Raw genomic sequence first — 24,237 nt, 5'->3', positions numbered from 1 at the left:
AAAGGGTGGCAGCCTCACCCCTAGGGCAATCAACCCCCTGGGAAGGAAAGATGTATTTGTGCAAAAGCACTGCAGTTAAGTGACTGTATTAGCTTCAAGTGACAACAGCCTAACCTAGATGAGCCATTACAAAAAGTGACAGAGGGGATATCTTGACATGGAAGAAATGAGAGATGGAAGAGCAGAAATAGAAGAGACAAGAGAGTGGGGGACGAATAGAAAAGAGGGGAAGGAGGAGAGAAAGAAAGAGGGAAGGAAGAAGAGGAAGGACGGAGATGAAGAGCAGGAAAAGTCAAGGCCTTCTGTGCATGTCTTCATTCAAGAACAAAGGTCTCACAAGTAGACAGTGGCAGGAACATGAGTGCTGGCAGGACACCACCCCTCTTTTGGGTTGTACTTGTACAGAAATGGGACAAAAGTCTCAGATCACAGCCCATAGCTTCCCAGAGCCAGCTGGTATCTGGGCTTTATTTATTTATTTATTTATTTACGAAATCAGGTGTTCATGCTGCGATAGAAGTTTTCCTTTTTCCCTCACTCTAGCCAGTTCCTGTTTCCTTCAACTGGAACTCTCCAAGACTCTTTAAAACCACAATTTAATTACATCTGAGAGAGAGAGGAGAGGGAGAAAGAGAGGAGAGAGAGAGAGAAGGAGGAGTGTAAACATGACTCCTTTTTATCTCCCAATACATCTGGACAAGTAGACAATGTGCTAAAACAAAATAAATCTGCCCTGACAGACACATCAAAGGGGCTTGCAGCTACTTACAGCACAGGAATGCAGTTGTTAAGCATCGGCCAACGACTTATCAGTCCTTGGAAGAAATGCTTTTTTCTCTCTTTGAGGGGGGCGATGAGGAAAGTTAGAGAGTAGGAACCAGCCTGCAAAAGGAGACTGGGGATTTTCAGGGATTTTGAAGCTTAAAATGAATTGTAGGAAGAGAAGAAGTTTTGTTGTGGTTTTCCTTTGACATACTGCCTATATTCTTATAAAGGTAGCCGGAGGGGGGCCGGGGACCTTCTAGAAAGGGCTCTTTAGGACTTCAAGAGAAGGACGATGGTGCAAAACACCTGTATACAAAATTCTATGTATTTCTCTGGGTGATTCAAACCTAATGCTACCTAGTCTAGGATCTGGGGAAATATTTCACATTTAACAGAGTCAGGAGGGATAAATCCTTAAGCAGTCATAATAAAAACTGAATCACCCAACATCATAAGCCGCACAGGTCTGTCCTTTCTTTCCTTCTTTCTTTCCTTCTTTCTTTCTTTCTTTCTTTCTTTCTTTCTTTCTTTCTTTCTTTCTTCTTTCTTTTGAGAAAGCAGGAACTGGAGCATCTAACTCTTGTAAACACAATTAACAAATGTGAAAATGGAAGCTCCCCGAGCTCCCCCAAGAAACCAAGTGTGAGGAGAGACCAGGGAAGTGACCATGTGGGTCAAGTGCTTGCCGTGTCAACATGAGGGATCGAGCTGCAGCCACAGCATCTTGGTAAAAGCCATGGAAGGTAAGGAAACAACATCTCTAACTCCAGAGCTGGGTTGGAGCTGGAGACAGGAGGGTCCCCGGAGCTCCCTGGGCCAGCTAGCCTAGATTAATCAGTGAGCTCCAGGTTTAGTGAGAGACCCTGTCTCAAAAAAAGAGAATAGAATACTATAAAAGGAGATGGCTAATATTGACCTCTGGCCTCTGCCTATGGTGGGATGTGTGCACATGTGTGTATACATGTGCAGACAAAGAAAGCCAAGTGTGAGCTGCCATGTGGAGTGCACGCAATAAATTAAGTCTAGCTACTGGCTCCCAACTGCACACAGAGCCTCAACAAGTAGAGCATTCACATTCAGAAATCAAATGGACTGGCTCTGAACTCTGGTGAGACCTTCAGCCACCCCCCATGCCCTCGAGACAGAAACTAGTGTTGTGTGTTTCAGTAGGATCTTCATCTCATGGTATTGGAGCCATGAAAGAGATCTCCCTCTTCCAATGAACGCAACCTTGGGTGGGAGACTTTGTCTGTTTTCTCCCTCCAGCCTGGCTATGGGATTTCCTTGTGCTGAGAAATCTGAACTGGACATGAAAAGGTATAGCTGAAAAAAGATGTTCCAGGAGATCCTAAGGGTGCTCTAGGGCAAAACTAGGCAATTCACAATGACCCATCAACCCTCACTGTGCAGCTGACAATTCCATAGAGATTTCACCCTTGACAGAGAGGGGCTAAAGCTACACAGATTCAATAAGCTGGCCACGGGAAAAGCCCCAGTCATTTCTAGTAAAGAGAATGCTATTTTCTTTTCTTGGATCAAAGGAAACAAGTTCTGCATGATATCCATACAGGATAACTCCCAACAACATGAACAATTACTAAGTGTATGCTATTGCACAAATAAATAACACATACCATTATCTCCAGCAAGATCCTATTTAGTAAACAGTGACGGAGGGCAGCAGTAACCATTTTTATTGTCCCATATAGCTCCTATTTTCTAATTAAACAAAAGGTTATTTCTACTGTTAACAGAGTCATTTGTCTAAGCTGGGTCTTACCTAATACTTTCTGCCAAGCATGACAGAATATTAAAAATTAGGCTTGGTAGGTGGTTTGGGCTTTTGCTTTTTGCTTTCTTTATTTTTCTTTTCTTCTTCTGTTTTATTGTTTTGTTTTTTGTTTTTTTAATTTTTTGCATGCTGAGTTGTTACATAGAAAGCTCTGTTGGTTCCTAATCAGAGCCAGAGACCATTGTGTGGTAAATTTATAAATAAACTTCGGTGATTTTTCCTGAAAACCTGATAAAGCCAGCACTTGGTCCTACCCTTTAACTCGCATTCAAGGGCAATGATCTGTATTATTAAACATATAGGTCATGCCAGCTTGTGTTTCTCTATCCTGTGGGATGTTTTAGGAGCTGCTGTCACATTACTGAGATCTGTTCTGTGACTCCTAATTATTCCTAGTGGCAGCTTTGGAGTTCAAGCGATTCCTTTCACATGTATGTAAAAATTTATAAGCTGTTTCACAGAATTAGTCCCTGTTGTTTATAAGGGCTGTAGATAGTGATTAAGAAACTGAACTCATTTCATTGACAAGGATAGTGCTGACTTAATAAAATCTGTACTATGTCTTCTAGAATCTTCCAGAACACTTCATATCTATATTTGACATTGTACATTTTAAAATTTCAGGATGACCCTGAGGGTAGGGCAGTCCTTTTGCTGTATGGCTTAACCAGAAGATGAAGGATTTAATTTGGTCCTGAAGCGTCTTTGGGGTTGCCACTATGTGCAAGAAGCCGAGGGGAAGAAGCTGAATGCTCCATGAACACGCAAGGTGCTCAGCACAGCACAGGAGCCATCTTGTCAAATTCCCTAAATAAGTCTATTCAGCAGACAGGACATTCCACAGTCATACCCTTGGGAAAACCCCAGGCATGGATTCCAGGATAAAATGCCATTATTATTCTGTATTCTTAAGTCCTCCTGAATCAAGTGTCACGCTCTCACAACAGGGAAAGGAAGAAACCCGTGGCTTAAACTCGAGTGGGAGGGAATAAGGGCAACCAACAACCACTGGCCACAGAGGAACCAACGTCAGTGTTCAGAGAAGGTCCAAACAAAATAAGCCAAGGCCTAAACAAGGAGAGAGACGATGTCTGCTCTAGAAGCAGACAAAGCCAGGTACTGCCTCTTCAATAAGAAATAAGTTGGAAAGATAGTAACAGCCTGATTACATATTTTAAAAAGCAAACTTTTTTCAAGAATGAACAAGGTCTATTCTTTGCTATAATCAAAAGGCAATAATATCGGGATTTATAGAATGCCTTCCCTCTGACACAATCCCCTCCTACTCTTTTGTAAATTTTGTGGCATAGGTCTTGAGTGTCTCCAAAAGTGGATGCATAGTGTTTCTCTGCAGGTAGAGGGGCCATGTGTGATGATGACGTGTCTCATGATTCCTCTGTACCCTTAAATACTTATAATTCTTTCAGTGCCACTAAAAATAGGCTCACAGGTGTAGTTAGTCATTTATTAGTTTCTAATGCAAACACTCATTTGTTTTATTTATTCTCAATTCTTCTATTAAATACATGCTTGTCACTACATGGGAAGAAATTGTAACAGATGCTCTGACCACTAATTATTGCTGCTTTTTAAACTTTCATTTCCTTGGAGACTGGGTCTAGCACAGGGAGATAAGGAAGGTCTAAGAAGCTATATACAGGTGCAAAGCCAAGTAAAATTACCATTTCACTTGAATCCCACATAGACTGAGTCCCAGGCTTTCATGTATGTGTCTCAGTGAATAACAAACTCCTTTCCTGAACTATCAGAGTAGCTTTTCCTGTTGTTCAGGAGTGAGGAAAACAGGGTGCAGTGAGCACAGGAAATGATTACCTCTCAGAGCAATCAGGAAGTTACCCTGCAGGAGCCTAAGCCTTTGCAGGGATGACTCCACCTTAGGAAGGGGCAGGCCAATCAATGACAGGGTAGTTCTCACCTCCCATTCACGCAGACCAAGTAAGAAAACAAAGGGAGCATAAACCTCCCAGGGTCCAGCTTTCAGTGCTTAGCTGCAGTGTGTGCCTGACCCCGGGCAAAACCTGCTGAAATACAAACAAGAAACGTGGGGGCTATGGTTATATGGAAAAGTCCCTGGATCAACTAAAAATGACACTGACTCATTTCCAAGTGAAGCAGTGTATAAATAAGTCTGTTCTCTGTTCCTTGAAGTACTAGCAGGTTTTAATATTTATCTTGGCCACACAAGCTTGGGAAGCCTGAGAGAACACAATACCCCACAACATATGGACACAAACACTGTATTTAACACATTGTGCTGATAGAGAAAACAGCTTTCTCTCTCTCTCTCTGTCTCTCTCTCTCTCTCTCTCTCACTCGCTCATACAGCACTTCTTTCTATCCATCATCAGATGTTCCTACTATGCACATAGGAAGAATATCGTCTATGGACCCATTCTGGGGATGTAGCCAATGATAATTCAGCTGTACATTTTTCATTTGCTCCTAAAAACTAACAAATTAATGTTTAAGTTTTCATACATGTGTACATAGTGTATTGAACATATTCTCCCTTCACACCTCCTCTTTGCCTCCCTCCCCACCCTGTTCCCCCAGTTTTACTTCTCCTTCCACATCACATATAGATACATAATTATATATGCATAATGTATATTGTGTATTAAATATTATAATATAATAATATAATCTAAGAAACATAATTGAGAGAATGCATACTTTAGCTTTCAACTGATTGATTAGAAAATAAAAGAGCAGGGGCTGGAGAGATAGCTCAGTGGTTAAGAGTACTTGTTCCTCTAAAATATCTGGGTTCAATTTCCAGCACCCACATAGCAGCTTGTAACTTTCTATAACTCCAGTTCCAGGGGAATCCACTGTACCAGACACACATGTGGTGAACTTATCTGTGCATGTAGGCGTAACACCCATACATATAAAATAAACAAATATTTTTTTAAAAGAGCTAAGGAAGAGAGAAGGAAAGAAAGAAAAAAGCAGCTATCAGTTAATAAGAGTACACCTGCATTTTTATTATGACCTATGAGGAAATCAAGAATACCATTGGGGTATATCTCCTTCTTAGAAGGAGCTGTGATATAGCTGAGAGTATGGTGCCAGAATTACACGGTGATAATAATAATAATAATAATAATAATAATAATAATAATAATAATGAGATAAGAAGAGAGGCCTTGTTGAACTCTCCATCACTGAATCACAGGAAAGTATTTTAGGGTCTGTGAGAAACTGACCACATGTCTTAGAGAAGAATAAACCGTAGAACATAAGCTTGTGAAACACAGTTCAAGTTGTTCCTTGAACTCTAAGTTTCCTTCAAAAGATTCTTTTGTTCCTCAAGATTCACCTGGGGCATCATCTCCTGGGTGAGCACCCTGGGCATCACATGACTGCCGGGTGATTGTGTTACAGCAAATACTAGTGAGCTCAATTGTATGTAGACCTGGAAGGGGCGGGGTCCTTAAGTCAGAAGGTTTTTTTACTCCCATCTTAATAAGCTAAGCACCAGTACAGCCTGACACGTTTAGGGTCCTTAGCCCTGTCCAGTTAATGAGGAAGTAAAGGGGGGTGGTCAGGTGGTGGCATTTCAGATGATGTCACCCTTGCTCTGCAGTGGAAGCAAGTGACGATCTCACCATATCAGGCTCAAGAGACCAGGATTGCCCCAGAGTACAGCTGGTAACAGCCTCTTCACCTTGTCTCTTAATGGCTGCAGGGATGGGGTGGGGAGTTGGGGATGTTAGCATGATGTTTTACTCAGCAGGCACAGCACCAAGGCACATTTTTAATGATTTACCAGTTCTACTTGACTGAGCCTGCACCCTGTAAGTAGATCATATGATCAGTGATCACAAGTTAAACTGCTTTTGTTGCTCGCAAGGCATGCATGGTGGGCTGCCTGCTCGGCACCAGGCCCTCGCACGCAGCTGTGTGTAAGACAAGGCAAGGTTGCGTACAACAGGCAGTTAATGGCTCATACCAGCAAGCCCTGGACTTCAGCCGGCACGTGTGGCTGAATTTTAAGAAGGTGAATGACCTTGCAGCTTTGAGCTCTAACTTTGTACTTTTACCTATTTGTACCTGGGTAAGTAAACACTTGGCAGCAAGCCAAAGGGCCCCGAAAGCACTATTGCAGCCATAGGCTAATCCCTTTCTTTCTGGATGAAAGACTTCAAAACAAATGGGTGGGTGTAGGGGGAATCATATTCTGCCTCAATTAGAACTAAGGTAAAGAGAGGTAAGGGGGATGATGACTTTTATTTCTTAGGACTTTTGAAAGGTACCACATTTCAGTCCTAGTATCTAGTTGTCCCATTTAGGGTTCTGCATCCCAGTAGAGAGAGAATGGTTCCAGGCACTGCTGAGAACTGCCCTCAGCAACCAGTCAGCATTGCTAACTATGTTTCACCAACCTGAAGAGGCTGATTCTCCCAACAGTTGTCACTCAAATTAAAATAGAAAAGCAAGCTGATATTAAATTCTTGCTTTCTTTTCCATCAGTTCTTCAGGTCAAGAGTCATGTGATAGTAGGTAGGCGTCTACCGCAAATTCCCTGACCCAACCTTCTGCTCTGAATTAGCCTGATGACTGGACTCCTACTCCAGGGCCTTTTAGATACCTCCCAGAGTGTTGGGACTGCTGGAGTCATCCCCCAAAACTGTTCCTGACCACCCAAATGCCTCCCAAGGAGAGGAGTATTTGTGATTTACAATGTGAGGGGGAGCTTGGGTAATGCTGTTATTTTAAGAACTCGTCAATCAGTTGGGATTAAGATAACATTTATTACAACATAAACTGAGATTGCCATGAGAACAGAAGATCTGTGGAACGTTTAGGACATTTCGCAGGCCATGAATCAACAGAGGGGCATGTGGTAGGCTGAGAAGAGTGCTGGAGCATAGAGCTTGAGGTCTTATACAGCTTTGGCCCCATGTGAGAGCCTTGCTGCCTCTCGGCACATCACTTTGCCATCTGAACCATGAGGTCACAATGCCTCCTACTGAATGTCGGGAGCCACCGAGACCTGTAAGCAAGCATGTTAAGCCAAGCGTTCACCAGGTGTCCATGTGTGTCCAAGCAAATGAGTCAGTAAACAAGAAAACTTGCACTCTGAAGACAGGCACCATCTGTAAAGCCCAACCAATGTTTAAATGGCTGCAAAGACATTCTTCCCAGTGATTCAGTTAATATAGGTTGGCCTAATGAGGCTGGTTTATATCTACGAGAGAAAACAGCACCCCTCAGTCCGATATACAGTTTTAATAAACTTTATTAAATTTCCATTGATCCATATGCAAAATAATTTGTTTACAATTTGAACTGAGCCTACGAAATGGTGTCTAACTCAATAAAGAAAGAGGCTGGGAGACAACAGTTGTATATACAGCTATTAACACATTATGCCAATTAAAAAAAAAAACCTCAATGGTTGGGTTGAGGAAGGACACAATGTTAACCCCTTGAACATGTCTAAATAAGAGACCAATGTGACTTTCCACTGGGAAGTCAGAGACCCAGGAATGAATATTTTTTTCTACTTTGTGAATGATCATGTGCTCCTGGGCTTGTTAGTTTCAGGAAACTCAAAATATGCAGACTTTGTCTCAGGCATCCATGTCAACAAAGTGATGGGCTTTCAAAAATCCTTTAATAATAAATAACCTAGGCTTGTTTGAGAGTTGATATAATTTGAATGCCATCCAATACTTCAAGGACTTAGGGATAGGATCATTTTCTTTCTTTGACACCTTTGTATTTGGTGATCACATCTGTTGCCTAATCAGAAAATTAATAATAGGTATTCACTGAGTACTAAGGAAAATGAAGTTCCTAATCCCAAATTTTATTATGGAGATTGGAAGACACAATGAGGAGACGTGGGAAGGGTTAAAAATATGCCCCCCCCATTTAAAATCATTGCTAAGCAATCATGAAGACTGGAGTTCAGTCATAAGCACCACTATACCAAGTTGTGCGTCCCACGCAGGCCTCAGATCCAATTTGGGTGGATTTGGGAAGATTATTAGGGCTTACTGGGTTCCAAAATATCCAGGAAAATAAGAGCCCTATGTTTAGGCAGAGAGCTGGCATCAGTGACAGAATAAGATAGTAGATACCCCTTTATGGCCTCTGTATGTGCATATACACACTCAGGAGGCTGAGCTAAGTAATTCTGAGTTCAAGGCAAGCTTGTACTATTAGCAAAATACTGTTGCAAAAAACAAAAGCAAACAAAATAAAAATATTGTTATGTTTCAACAGATGGTAACAAGCATCATGAAGTTTTTTAATATATTAATGTATTTGGATGTACATACATGAATCGGGATAGTGAAATCAAACACACTTTTTTTCATATTTCAATATAATCAAGGAAATGATTGAAATGTATAGGTAAACCTTGAAGTTCTCAGTATAATGATGAACTTGAATTAAAAAGGATCTTTGCATTTTGTGGGTTGTTCTGCCCAGCTTCCCACATGGTTGACGATGTTTCTAGAGTAGTACCATCCCTAAAGTGGCCTTCCGGTTCTGAGGTTAGCTCTTCCAGTGAAAATAACAGTCATGGCTTTGCCAGGTAACACATGGTGATATTTACTAAGAACCTTCAGAACATTTCCTTTTTACATTATACTCAAACTTTCCTTCCTATTACTATTACTATTACTATTACTATTAGTCTTTCTATCAAGAATAATCCATAGTCTTGGTTTGTTCTTTATAAACTATAAAGCCTCATCTGCACATAAGAGCAGATTCTATATGTAATACCAACCTCATCTCTTCTTGGCCAAATGTTTCCATGGCACTCAACAGCTTGGTCCTTCTCCTAAACATGACCATTACTTATTCTGTTTTTCTTAAAAGAATGAAACCATGAGCTGACTCTAGTCCTCTAGGCAACTGTGAATAACTGTGGATCTCAGTGACACTCACTTTGACCCAAGAAAGCAACCTTTCCAAACAAATAGTCCATGAGGGTACATGACAAATCTTAAATATTCCTTTGACATAAAACATGGCCAAGCTAGATCTCTCAGTCACATGCTCCTGTAATTAACTTAAACACACACACACACACACACACACACACACACACACACACACACAGATCTAGGCCTTCAAACTTATAATCCTATTAAGCTGTTTGGTAGATGCCAGACAATTCCTTAGCTTGATGAAACCACTTAGGTCACCACCTAAAATTTCTGGTATATCCTTTTCCTACTTAACTTTGTCTTGAAAAATTTAGTGAATGAGGTCCTAGCTCCTTAAAGTTATTACTGAAGATGTTTGCTAGAGTGGGTATAAGGACAGATTCAGCCTGAAGTAAAGATATGCAGATTAGTGCTTTAGTCAGAGATATGAGACACATTTCACATATATTTTGGGCAGTATGAAGATAATTCCAAGATATGGCTTAACCACATAAAGGTAAGTGCTTATAACAGCCATGTTACTTGAGTATGTTGTGCATGTGTGTGTGTTTGTATATGTACTATATGAGCATATGTCCATGAATTTGTACATGTATGTGCACAGAGGCATGTGGAGGCTGGCTGTCAACTTTAACTTTCTCAATCTCTCCACATCAGTTTTGAGAATCTTTTTTTGAACTGGGAGCTCACTGATTCAGTAAGAATATCTACAAACCCTAGGGGATTCTTCTGGCTCTGCCTTCCTAACCCTGGAGATTAGAGGTGTGTGCCATTGTTCTTGGCTTGTTAATATGCATGATGAGACTCTGAACTTGGGCCTTGCTCTTTGCATAATAAGCACCTCACTGACCTAACCACCTCTCTAGCCCCTATGTTGTCTTAGTCTTCATAACCTATAGGAATTAGGGCTGGAGAAAAAAAAAAAAAAGAAACAAACAAAAAACAAAAAACCAGAGAACTTCTAGCATAACCTCTTGATTTAGAAAGAGAAATTGCAATTATCCGAGTGAATAGGCTGCTTCTGAAGAACAGACACAGCACAGCCTGAGACCGAAGCAGTACAGTTACTTTGGGTCACTGACCCCAAAACTTAGAAGGAAATTTCCTTCAATGCTCCTGAATTACTTCTTGGAGGTAACTGTGAGGGTTGAACTATTGTTTGAGCCATTTTTCACACCCCCTTTGGAATCATATATATAGAAGGCAACATGGAGACCTTATAAAGTTTGTAGAAATTGTAGATGACCCTGTCATATGCGCCTTTGGCTCATTAATTTGACTAATTAGAGAGGCCCCTAACTCCTAATAGTTATCTACCTCAGGCTCAAACATGAAGAAGCAAAGCATGTGTCTTGTAAAAGCTGTCATCACCCACATCACCGAAAATTGTGTACCTATTTGACACGACTAGAAAGATAGTTAGGAGCAAAGTTCTGAAATTATATCAATTTATTACATCAATTATTCTATTTATAATTCTTTTCAAGCTTTGTATTTTACTCGTCTATGACCACATTCATGTCAGAACCTACAAAGGCAAGAAGAGAGTGGTGTTGGATCCTCTGGAACTGGAGTTGCAGATGCCAGGTGTCAGGGTGGGAACCTACAGAATCTATAAGCTCTTGACTGCTGAGCCATTTCTTTAGACCCATTGTGTAATTCTTCATATTTTTATAGTTTTTGGTAGTTTCATATATCTACAAGTATCACAAGGCAAGTATTATATTCTTTTATAGATATGGGCTAAATAAACTTTTGCCTAAAGATGCCCAGTAATGAAAACACATGTCCTTTTACTTCTCTTATTTTTCCCCAATTTGCAAGCACAGCAGTCCTAATTCTTTTGTTCCCAAAATATAAGAATAGTTGCTCATTCAAATACATAGGGTCACCATATGTAGCCATGTCTGTGGTTTCTTAATTCACCATGGGGACAGACTAATTCTCTGTTTTAACTGCCCAATGACAAACCATCATCACAGGGCTTTCTGGTGTCAGTCAAAACAAGCTTATATGGAAACATCAGCCCAATCTACCTGGAAAACAGGAGCAACTCAGAGCATGCATCGTGCATCAGAAAGCAGTCCTACATGAACTTGTCACCAGGAACACTGTTAGTTGATATAAACGGAAGCAAAGCCTATCATTATTTCATCAGCCTAGTCAATCTTCATTGGAAACAAACACACAGAGATTTGCTGTTATATTTCCAAGCACCACATATGAAAAGGTGCTACACATCCAACTTCATTTAGTACTAAGTGTCCATCGTAAGACAGTCACTTGGTTCCAAGACACTCTTCTAGGAACCCCACGGCTGCTAGCAACACAGAAAAGATAAAGTAGATGTGCACCCCGAAGCCTGGGCTCCTGGCTCTGACCTCCCACCTCCCCAGCCATGTGAACCCGGCTACGTATGCATCTGATGGTCTCGGATATTCTCTCTTCTGACAACCTGTGGCTGCAAGCATCACCTTGAATTCAATTCCTTCAGGGGGTTACTTTGGAAACTGCACAGGGCACCTCACTGGGTCCTTTGAATAGGAGGAGCTGAAACATAATCCTTTCTGTGCGTGTTCAATGCAGGCTGCTGGGCAACTTGTACTGACCTTGCCTGGCCTGTACCAGATAATTTAGGGCCAGTATCATCATTAGTAAACATCTACAGTGGGGCCTGCCTTGGGCTTAATTACACTTTGACTTGTATGCTTCAGTGATGTTGTCGTATGTACGTGTCTGGTCTTCTTTAAGCAACTGTATGTTGATCCAGAGACCAGAAGCTGTATACTTAGAGGCATATAAGTGTATATAAATTTCACCTAACAACCAAATAAACAAAACAAAAGACTACAGAATATTCTCAATGAAGCAGTAATTAAATTGTTTCGAAGCCAGTCAAAGATAGAAAAGTACAAATGTGATAAAAAAGTACAAATGTGACACTTTTGAAAAGTAAAAAAATCACATATTAAATATTTAGAATTTTTAAGGAGATGGACATAAACACAGCATTTCCATGTGTGGTTTTTCAAGGAAGGATGTTGGGAGTGGGAACATACCTACCAAGGCCTTAATCAAGCCATTCTACTTAAAAGCATTAACGCTAAGCATGCAGACACTCACCTGACTGATCATTAAGATATCAAGAACCGATTTCCCTCCTTTTAAGAGCTTACATGTCACATCCCACCCCTTGGGCCTTCCAGAAATGCATTTAAATGCCTAACTGGGAAGAAGAAAAGCATTCCAGACAGCCAGGTGTTAGTGATTCAGCCATTAAAACTTCGGTGATAAAATATCCCCCACAACTGTAAAACATTTCAGTCATTAGAAGATCGTAAATAGATTAAGATGACATTTTAAACTATTATGACATCGTGTACATAAAATGTACATTGTTCATCACGATATCCCCAGTGACTGTGCCTCTGATTATCTGAGTTAAAGATGTGTATGTGTTATTTATTCTGAGACTCAACAGTGAGAGGCAGGGAGGGAGAGTGGAAACACTGGCTCTTGCACCCCTCCTTGAGTTTCCAAGAGACTTCAGATTCATTTTGCAAGAATGTTCATTGGCTGTTCCTTAAGAGAGATAGAAAATAATTTTCTGTTTGCAGAATGAAGTAAAAGCACGAAAGAAAATGGTATCAAAAAATTTCCTAAGTTGAAACCATCATCTAAACTGCCTCCCACCTGCCGTTCTTGGAGTTAACTTAACCAAAGGTCCTTCCTAGTGTCCTGTATTAACTCTTATCTAAGACCAGGACACTGCCTTCTGATGCCTCTTTGTGCCATGCATGTTCATAACTGCTTTCCTGGCCTCTCCATGAGCATTGCATACTAAGAATCCATCCTTAAGGTATGCAAGGAAGCATAGTACTTCCTCTAAAAAGGACATGCCCACCTGGCCATGGCCATCAGAAAACAGGAAAGCCTCCAGAGACCATTTTAATGAAGGAAATGAAATCTAAACGTCAATACATTTACTTCTGTTTTAAGAAGTTAGTGTTTAAGATGAGCATGGTGGTACACTTAAGTCCCAGCACCTGGGAAGGCAGAGGCAGGCACATTTCTGTGAGTTCAACACCAACCTGGTCTACAAAGTGAGTCCAGGATAGCCAAGGCTACACAGAGAACCCTGTCTCAGAAAATAAAATAAAATAAAATAAAGTTAGTGTTTAACAATATTTCAGTCTTGTATGAGGACTTTTGTCTGTAATCCAAACAGCCAAGGGGATGAGGCAAGTGGACTGCCAATTTGAAGACAGTCTGGGCTACATAGCAAGACTGCCTCAAGAATTATAATTCAGTCTTATTGTAGACTTTAGCATTTCAGCCCAGCCTTACCAAGAAAGCAAATTCATTCTAGGATTCAGTTAAGCACTTAAGGAAATGTTTTTAAGGGCTAACGTACTCTACTTAAATCTATAAGCCAGCTGAAGGATTAGGCCCATTAAGAAGATTATAACAAGTAATTGGCAATTGGGAGAGTATTCAAAATATTGCACAGGTATATGCATGATGCTGCTATACACTCCAGCAACCCTGCCACACAGAGCAAGGAAAGGTGTGTATGAAGAGACCGATATGCAGACATAGCACTGCTTACAACTTGATTTTGTCCTGAAGACTGCAAAGTACCCATCAGATCTACAAAAGCCTGGGAGTCGCTAGGATTGAGAACTGGAAGTAAACAGTTCCCTTCTCTGTTCTCTCAGCAGCACCCACCACCGTATCCCTTTCTTGATGATCCTGTTTCTTTTCAATACTTTTCGAAATCTATGAAATGGGACAATTAACCTGGTACCATCAGATGCTCTAAAAACATCAGAATCTAAGTGGTTATGTAAGAGTAATTTATCTATCAAGGTAACTGCTCATCCATTCTATGCTGTCAGTTACAAGAGACTTTTGAGAACTAGCCATGGAGTTTTTATTAGAATCCTGACACTGCTTCTACAGCAATTCCAACACTTGTTTCACCAAGTCCAAATGCAAACACCGAATCACAGACACCCAGATTATGTCAAATATCCTCTGAAATCGGGAGAAGATACAACAGCCTTTATTAAAAGATACTTTTCTGTATCCTTTAATATGTACATCGGGAGTGTCCTTTGTGCGTAGATGTCTAAAAGTCTACCTTAGGTGTGTTCCTGAGTCATCTTCCACTTTGGCTTTTGAGATAGGGTCTCTATTTCTGGCCTGGAACTCATGAAGTAGGATAGGCTGGCTAGCCAGCGAGTCACTAGTGATCTAAACATCTTTGCCTCCCCGATTCTGGTATTACAACTGCATACCATCATGCATGGCTGGGCTTTAGGGATCGAACTCAGATCCTTATGTTTGCACAACAAACATGCTCCAACTGACCCATCTTCCCAGCCCAATGATGCTTTGAATCTACTTGTAATCTACTTCCTTATAATACCAGGTAATGTAAAATTTTTTGTGTCTACAATATAACACCAATGAAGTTATTGAAAAACATTGAAAAACAAAACAAACCCAAAAAACAGCAACAAAAAAAAAAACCCAAACATTAGAAACATATCGACAACAATGAAAATTCTCATCACCAAGGCCAGATCTGCCACTGATCTAGCAGGTACAACTAAGGTCACAGCGAAAGATAGTTATTTCCCCCTATCTATACACAGTAAAAGCTTGGAAGTAGAAAACAATTTAGTAAAATTCATGTTCAGTTTTGTTTCTTTTCTCAAATTAGCTGTCCATTTAAAAAAAAAAATCCAGAAACGTCTACTTGAGACACTGGAGACTAAGTTCTGTCCTTTGTGGAGAAAGCACCCAACGAATATGTCTAAAGACAGGCAACACCAGCACCCTACTTCTGCAGTCCTACCTTTCTACCTGGAAAGTTACTGGTAAGTGACTCATTTATTTAATTCCTTAATGTGTCCTTCTTATTAGATGTCAGTGATTGTCTCATTTCTGGAGGAAATGTGTCTTAACAAGGGAATTTTTATTATGTTGGGCAGATACAAAAGCTGCACCTGATTTGCTTTGGCTTGGAATACCATCATGTGTCCTGAACCACTGACTAGCTCAGGCCGAATTCATATCTCTTTTTCTTTCTTTTTTTTCCCCCAAGAATCTCTCTTTCACCTAATAAGGGAAAATATCTTTAATTCATAGATTCTCTAGTATGAACCAGAGTTTCTCAAAGTGAAGTAACACTCCAAATTGGAAGTACAAGTCTTGCTATAGGATTTTAAAGATTATTTTTATTTTGCCAGTATGGCTGTTTTGCTTGCATGTAAATTTGTACGAATATTTGTGTGCAGTTCCCATGGAAGCCCAGAAGAGAGTGTCAGATCCTCCAAAACTAGAATTATAGATGGCTGTTAGTTACCATGTGGGTCATGTGAGCCAAACCTAGGTTCTCTCCAAGAGCAACAAGTACTTTTAGCCACTGAGCCATCTTTTTAGCCCACTACTATAGCATTTTAACAACACACTAAAGAATTTTACCATTGGGTGAAATTCACAAGTCATTCCATTCTTTTGTGCTAAGGTTTCTGAAGATCAATACAAAATGGATTCACTCATGTCAAAGGTTCATATCACTGAACCCAAACTAACAAATTATTTTATCTTCTAGGAAAATAAAAGAAAGATGACAACCATATTCCCAAACAGGCGAGCTTTACCGGGAATACCGAGAAAGTGCCATGTGCTCTAACTGAACAGGAAAAGGCACCATCCCTACAGGGAAGTTAAGTAAATGGATGCTGAGCAGGCTACAGTTTGTGCTGCATCAGCCCCTAGTTCTTGCTTTAAGAGAACTTGTGAAAAGTGACAGCTTTCCCAGGCCCAAAGAAGCACATCTTTGATTTTCAGATTAGACACTGCTCAACTCATGAATTACTAATAAAAGCCAATTACAAAGTTAACAGAAATTGGTTGAAATGTTGTTGTATCACCCAAATAAATGAGTGGAACCAGGAAGCTGAGCTCTTTGAGCCAGTTCCAAGTCAATGCTTTTCTGGCATTTCTTACTTTCGTAATGCAAAACTAATCCCAAACCATGGGTATCTACAGCAACGATACTCAAGATTCAACTTCATATTTACATCCGACAACTTCCCAAACCACTGGGCAAGGCAAGATGTAATTGTAATCTTAGTGCTGGGAAAACAGAAAGGCAAGTCCTTAGTGATCACTGATTGGTCAGTCCAGCCCACTTGATAAGCATCAGAGCAATGAGAGACCCTGTCTCAAAATGGTCAGGTGGATGGCACCCAAGTCACCTATCATCTGTCCTCCACGTACAGGAGCACACACAAAAAGACACATGCAAAAACAGTCCATAGCCTCCTCAACTGGGAACATGGCAGTCAGACAAGAGTAATACGGACTCAGATTTAAGATGGTTCAACACGGAGCTTTTTACTTTATGGTGGTGTTGCATGAATAGTGTACCATAAAACTATTCCATGTTTAACTTTAAACACAACTGTCATTAAATTATATGGCATAGACAACATTTAACTAGAAAATAGCCTTCATATTGAATGATAATGCTCAAGGACAGAAATAAGTGTTCTGAGGAGGTTTAGGTAGGTGCTGTTGAGCTAGGATGTTTATTAATCTAGGAGTTTTGAAGAGCATGTTCAACTTTAATTCAGAGTTTAAATTATAAGGCAAGGTGCATTTGGATGGAAAGGGGAAGAATATACAACTAAATTCACTGCCAAAGCTAAGTAAGACATGCATTCCCAGATGAAAGAAATCCTCTTGGAATGAGAAAGAGATATTGCAGATCTTCATCATCATTTTCTCCAACCCCCCCCCCCCCCAAAACTCTTATCCAATATAAATTCAAAACACTGGGTTACATATGAGAACTATATACACTCTCCAACAAACTACACTAAACTTTGGGTGGTTAAAATTCAGAGTGGCATACATGCCACACGCACTCAACAGAATACTTTGAATTTTGATCTGCTCTCACTGGTGCAATGGTCTCTTTTGATGCTGAACAGAGGCACTGTAGCTGCATGATATAAGCAAGTGCAATGGGCCCTCTTTGACAGTGTAGTTTAGATACAGTTATTCAAGAAATGAGTTATGCAACACTTCGTCACAAAATGAACTCTGGGGTAGCTGGTTTTGCCCAAGTGTAGACTGATCTGAGTGTTTTGAACACACTAATAGATTTTCTTTTAAACTTGCATTTCAAACTTGTAGGGAGTCAACTGGGATGAGCTCCATTATGAGTCAGGGCATCTGTAATTTTGTACTCTGCCACTGATAACACTAATATGCTAATAGCACTATTTGATGTTTGTATCACAACAGTCACTTTTGAAAAGAAGATGCCAGACATCTATCAACGTGAAAATTTCTATACATGAAAGAGCAAAATGCTGCTGTGTAATTTTGATCTGGGGACCTTGGGATTCAAATAGACACGTGTGGGGGGGAATAAAAGGTAGAAATCCTGGTAAAGCCATTAAGGCACTTCTACTCTGTGAAGATGGGAAGGTTAGATTGGTAAGACTTGACCTATCATCTACATCATGACAATTACTGAAGAGTGTGCCCCATATGTTTCAAACACATGAACAGGAAGTTCTGAACTTTTAAGATCCTTTCTGGGTTGGTTTCCACTAGAGTAGTGAACTTTTCTTTGCACAAAGGGACAAAAGTCTGAGAGCCTGAAGCTCTGGCTGGTTTGACCTTGAATCACCCCTGACCCCATTCTCCCTCTGGCCATTGCACAAAGTGGCCAAGAAAACTAAATTGAATGTTTGAACCTCTTAGCATCCAGTGATGCTCTTGACAGAAGTGATGTTCTCTCCCAACCCTGAGGTCAACTGGCTGTTAATGGATGGGCTAGGTTCACTGTTCAGGTTGTCTGAGTTCCAGCTCAGCAGGCTCTCCCCCACCACGTGCTGTACTGTTCTAGCAACAAATCAGCCTTATTAAAATGAGCTGAGGAAGCAGGGCATCTGAGGAGCAATCTCCAGAGGGAAGACCTACATCGCTTTATCACCTCCCACACTATGGCAACTCTTGGTATTTATAAAATGATGGAGGCCCTGGCACTGGAAAATGTATACCATGGCAACTCTTTGAATGAGGGCCAGAAAAAGGATAAAAAGCTCTGAGTGACCCACTGCACTTCTCCACTGCTTCCTCAATTAACTCCAAACAGACTTTGTCTGGGATGAAATGATTTAGTTTCAAAGCAAGGTCAGTCCCACACACCCAGAATAAAGATTGCCAAATATGCTTATTTGAGCTGAATTACATTTGGTGGTTTAATAATATGAATTTACTGCCTTTTCAATGGGGACTCTAGCACTGGGGAGAACTTTAAAATGCATCACACTTAAAACATAAAATTAAATTCAATTAACTTTTATTGGGAGGCTAATACTCTAGTACCCTAGAGGGAGAAACAGCTCTCTGCTTTCCCCAGATTTTCAGAGCAGGTCTCTGGAAGCCTGGCCAAAGATAGAGGATTGGATTGTTCCCCAATAAAGAACTTCATTGGCCAGTTTAACATCTGTGCTCTGTTGGTGAAGAAGCCTGGGCTGGTAAGCTAAACAAGTCCAGGGACATTAACCTAGAGTGACAAATAGGTAGAAAAGAGCACCTATGGGGCTAAAACGATGGTTCAGTGCTTAAGGGCACTGGCTGTTCTTGTAGAGTAACTGGATTTAGATTGAAGTACCCACATAGGGGCTCACTACCATCTGCAAATCCAGATCCAGGGCACCCAACACTCTCTTCTGGTTTCCATGCATACCAGGCACACATGTGGTACATATACATATATGCAGGCAAAACACTCATACACATAAAATAGACATAAAGAGAACTTTTTGAGAAAAGATCCAGAAAGGTTAGGAATAGAAAGAAAGAAAGAAAGAAAGAAAGAAAGAAAGAAAGAAAGAAAGAAAGCCAAAAGCCAGCACAGAGGTGAAGAGTGTAGATCTTAGAGATCACGCACTTTATAAAACTCACCCACTTTCCTGTTGCCAAAACAAAAATGTAATCTATTAATATGCATATATGTACACATATATGTGTGTACACACTTAACTATGCATATAGATGAGCCTATCAGAGATTCTCAACGACATCCTTACCTCACTGAGATATTGCAAGTTTGTAGACAACAAAAAATAGAGTCATTTCTCCTTTTGTCCCCCATAAATGGCCAGTTCTGACATAAACAGCTTGGCTTGGGAAAAGCCTGGATGCTGAACAGAATGACCAATTATACACCAGAGACACGATGACATCACTCATTTCATCCCTGGATGAAATGTTTAATGGGTATCTAGCACATCTTCTCTTTTGTCCTAGGCACTGGGGGTTTGTGATCAAAATAGGCAGAAATATCACTGGCCTTGTAGCTAACAAGCAATCTGGGAAATACAGAAATCAAAAGCATCCATTTTGAACACTCCATCAAGCATGCTAATAAAGTCAGGTCTGGACTCACTCTAGAGGCGAGTAGGATGTGCTAGCCCTTGTATAGGTTTCCTGTTTACTGCTGTAACAAACTGCTGTGGTCTCTGCGGATTGAAAGAGCACAGGTTTGTTGTCTGAAGGTTGGAGGTTTTTAAACAGGCCCTAACAGGTGACAGCAAGGTGTTCCTTTCTGATGATGTGAGGGGTAGAGATGCTTTGAGTAACCCCTGCATTTTCTCTCTTGTATCTCTTTCCTTTGATCATCAAAGCACACTTGCACTCAGCCTCCTTCATCTTATCATCTCTTCCCCTGGGACTTCCTCAGACTCCCCCTATCCAATGACCGTGTGCACACCATTGCATCTGAAGAGTACAGAGTATTATTCCCAGCTAAGACTCCTACTTGCATCTGCAAAACATCTTTTGTCACCGAAGGTACCATTCACACTTTCTAAGGACCAGCTTTAGAGTGTGGACATAGGACATTTTTTGACCACCATGAAGACCAAACTTGAGTGTTTCAAGGGGAAAAATTAAAGTAATCAGAGCCCTTAGAGCTTTGACTGGAGGCCTAGAGGGTGTTTTCTTGCTAGTTTCTGCTTTCCTTGGCAAAAAACAACAAAACATTAGAAAATCAAAGATCACAAGAGTGTACAAGCTCTGGGTTTCCAAGGACAAGTAAGATGATGTGTAAGAAATACACATCAGGGCATACAAGCATCCCACACAGGTATTGCTATGGCACTGTTATAATTACTCAGTGACCCTGGGCTTGAGCCCATGGCTGCACCATACAGACTGTTGCAATGTCTAGCACTGTCTCCTCCCATGCCTAAATGACGGTTTACTCACAAGCTCCTGCCTTGTTCATTCTCCTCTGCCTTTCCAGCTAAGAGTGGTGCTGCTCCATTTCCTCCCAACCCCAGCAACGCGAGCACCAACCATTTAAGCCTATCTTGTTGTTGTCGTTATTATTATTATTTGTTACCAACATATACAGATCATGAGGGCAGAGATATTTGTCCTACTACTTAGCACAGAGAGAGGCCACAGCATGTGTGTGTGTGTGTGTGTATTTATTTATTTATTTATTTATTTATTTTAAATGACGAAGTGGAGTGGTTCCAGTGTTCAGTCCTCACAGGCCTGCATGGGAAGCACAGTTCCAATGTCACATTCAAGGGGAGCCAGCTGTGAGGCTCCGAGTTCCCTGACTACTCTGAACTCCGACTTCAAAATGAAAGGGATCCTCATTTTTCTCAGATATCATCTACCTGAGGATGCCCTCCAAACCAGGATGATAAAGGCTTCCGGCCTCCACCGAGTGCCCTACACCCAGGGAAGGAAAACAGGCTACAGAGTGGAACAAAGAGCTCTCACCAGTCAAAGCCAGTTTGAGCCAGTCTGCGCTGCTCTGAGAACCTGCCCCGCCTCCCTCTCCAGCTGGCAGGAGGACAAGAAGAAGATCATTGACTTCAATCTTTGGCCTCCTAACCACGAAAGGACTTGTGAAGGTGAACGGTTTGCAGACGAAGGGGATATAAAAGAGACAAAACCAGGATAAAAATTAAATAAAAAGTAGCTGTCTTAAACTGTAATTGCAGTCCTCTGCTGAGCACGCTTGCAGATATATAAATGTGATTTACCATCAGCTTGCAACTACAAATCAGGTCTTGAGAAACACTTGTGCTATGAAATTGTTTAATCTCATCAAGCTCTGCTTTCACAGCAAGCCATAAATCACGGAGTCTTTGTTATCATAGACCTCCACCAGCGCCTCTCTGGCAGGCCATGGATCGTGGGTATATATAATCTTGACTGCACAAACACTGGGGTCGACGCAGGCTGAAATACTTTCGTAATAGCCACCGTGCAGCTGCTGGAACACAAGCCCATGATGGATATCTCATTTCCTACAGTCGGCATCTATTTCGAGCAAATTATTACCACATAAATTTCTTGTCAACAGAAACGGCCAATTAATTAAGTTAAAAATTTACTTGTGATCACATCTACAAACCAAATAGAACTGCAAGGCAATTTTCCAGTTACTGAATATACTGCAGGTCAGTTTAATGAATAATTTTTAACTTTGTCATAAACTCAAAGACAGGCTAATATCTCCAGAAAACTGAATGGAGACCAGCTGCCGACAGATTTACACAAAATATATTTATGGGGAATTTGATTGCTGACATCTGGGGACAGAAATAAACTTTCTATAATTACAGAGGCATTTTGCCATATATATGAATTTCTTTCACCCAAAAATGCAAATATGTCCCTAGAAAGAAAGGTGTATTTATATTTTCAGGCCTGCAATGGAGTTCGATGGGTTTTGGAGAAATCATTGCATAAAATCCCTTTGCTAATGATGGTTTCATTATCATAGAGAGAGACAAAATCATGGGCAAAGACTTGTTTATCACTGACCCACAACTCTCCCAACCCCCAAATCAGGATTCTCTGTCTGCCTCTGTCTGTCTATCGCTCTTGCTCTCTCTCTTTGAGGTAGTATGCCACTTGGTACATGTCCAGCAGCGGTGGAAGCAGTATTTAGAGGATTTATGGCTCTCTCGGATAAGGCAGACTGACACAGCTTCCCCTAGGACTGTCTCGCATACACCCCATCTACATGGAAAACTAGGCCAGCAGAGGGCCCTACGTAATTCTTAGTCAAACCATGTCTCTTTGAGCTGAAGGGAAGCCAGGGTTTGTGTGTGTGGAGGGGGCAGGGTAGTTGCCCAGCTGAGTATAAAGTCTAGAGAGATAGGGAAACATATCAGATTTTATTACAAATAGGGATTTACCTAACCAGCCACCTCTGAGATGTAGAATTATGACTTTCATGAGAGCCTTCGCCTTACTGACATGTAGAGAACATTCAATGTCCTCCGAATCATAGCTTCAATCTATCTTTAATGGGCCTATTGACCCTAGCTTCAGCCAGCCATTGTTACATGAGGTATTCCCCCAGCATGCCCTTTGTCTTCATGATGCCATGACTCTGGTCCAACAAAGGACCTTTGAATCACTAGTCCATTTCCCTTCATCTTCCAACTTTCTTTCTTGAAGATGACCTCTATGGCTCCTCGCCAGTGTGAGAGACCGTGGCTCTTTATTGGGACATGTCCTTCCACCCAGAACTTGAGAGGCTATGATGTTACCTTGGCCAGAAATGGCAGTAGTGAGTTCTGAGTCAGAATGTCCAAGGAGAGAGCAGGCAACCACAGGGTGTGGGGGTGTTGTCATGGGGATTTAAGGTATATAGGGAAGGACTCAATCAGTCAATCAGTTAGGGCTTCCCAGCTCTGGGAGTCTGAATTCTAGGATGGTTTTGTGTCCTTTTGGTAGGCTTCTTGAAGACTGGGGTCTGATTCATGTTTAGTTTTCTAAGTATATAGCCCAGTACCTTACAAAAGAGGGCAGGTTCTCAATAAAGTTTCTGAAGGTGGACTTACGGAATATTCAAACATGCTACATTCAATTCCTGGTGTCAATGGATATCACTGCATCATTATCATAAGTACGAACAGCATTGATTGTGGGACATTACATATTTAGGACACTTGGAAAGCAGAAAATTCCAGGATGTGGAATACATCCACATGCTAGACCAAAGTTTAATTGAGGAAACAAATCATACAGTAAACTCACAGGACAGCCTGACCAGTTGGACTAAATGAAAGAATGGCCAATGTGCAAACACAAAATAGAAAATGAATCTTAAATAAATAGCACTGATAACTCCCAGTATCAGGGTAGACAGCATAAGGACATTTGAGTTTCAGAACATTAAAGGTACAGAAGTGTTCCTACGTAAACCTTCATTTAACCACTGTAGAAACTAAGTCTCCCACAGCAAGCTGAGTCAGCTTGCCCAAAGTCACTAAATTATAAAGTCCCCGAACACCTAAATATCTTCCCATGTCTTCCCAGCTCCATCACCCACACCCACATGCACTTCATTTTTCATGGTTAATATTTACACCTTGGATGTGAGCATTAGCATCTATTCCCAGGTTCAGGACTGGACTCCACATGCCCCTTACTTAATTCTCTTTTTGACAAAAGACATTTTTAAAATTTTCTCTTTGGCAATAATCTTAAATGCAAAGACATTGCCTAAATAGCCTTTTAATTTTACAGATAAATGACTTTATGTCTTCAGACACCTCCCCCAAAACACACACACACACACACACACGCACACACACACACACACACACACACACACAGTGTGTTAAGCTCACAGATGGTTTAGACACATGTCTTAACTAACTTACTGTGGCC

The 24,237-nt window shown here is 40.9% G+C and overlaps 1 protein-coding gene and 1 long non-coding RNA gene across 10 annotated transcripts in view; one reads left to right on the top strand and one right to left on the bottom strand.

The window, feature by feature from the left end:
* The window catches only part of Lrmda (leucine rich melanocyte differentiation associated), a 1,035,474-nt gene that overhangs the window by 227,171 nt on the left and 784,066 nt on the right, over window positions 1–24,237 (bottom strand). The window lies entirely within an intron of this gene.
* On the top strand, window positions 6,517–16,433 carry LOC132653497 (uncharacterized). Its single transcript, XR_009591227.1, has 3 exons — window positions 6,517–6,638; window positions 15,221–15,377; window positions 16,115–16,433. It is a non-coding gene; the product is annotated as an uncharacterized LOC132653497 (long non-coding RNA).

This window comes from Meriones unguiculatus, chromosome 4 (genome assembly GCF_030254825.1).
Source record: "Meriones unguiculatus strain TT.TT164.6M chromosome 4, Bangor_MerUng_6.1, whole genome shotgun sequence".
Taxonomy (NCBI): Eukaryota; Metazoa; Chordata; class Mammalia; order Rodentia; family Muridae; genus Meriones; species Meriones unguiculatus.
This window is presented reverse-complemented; position numbering and strand designations above follow the sequence as displayed.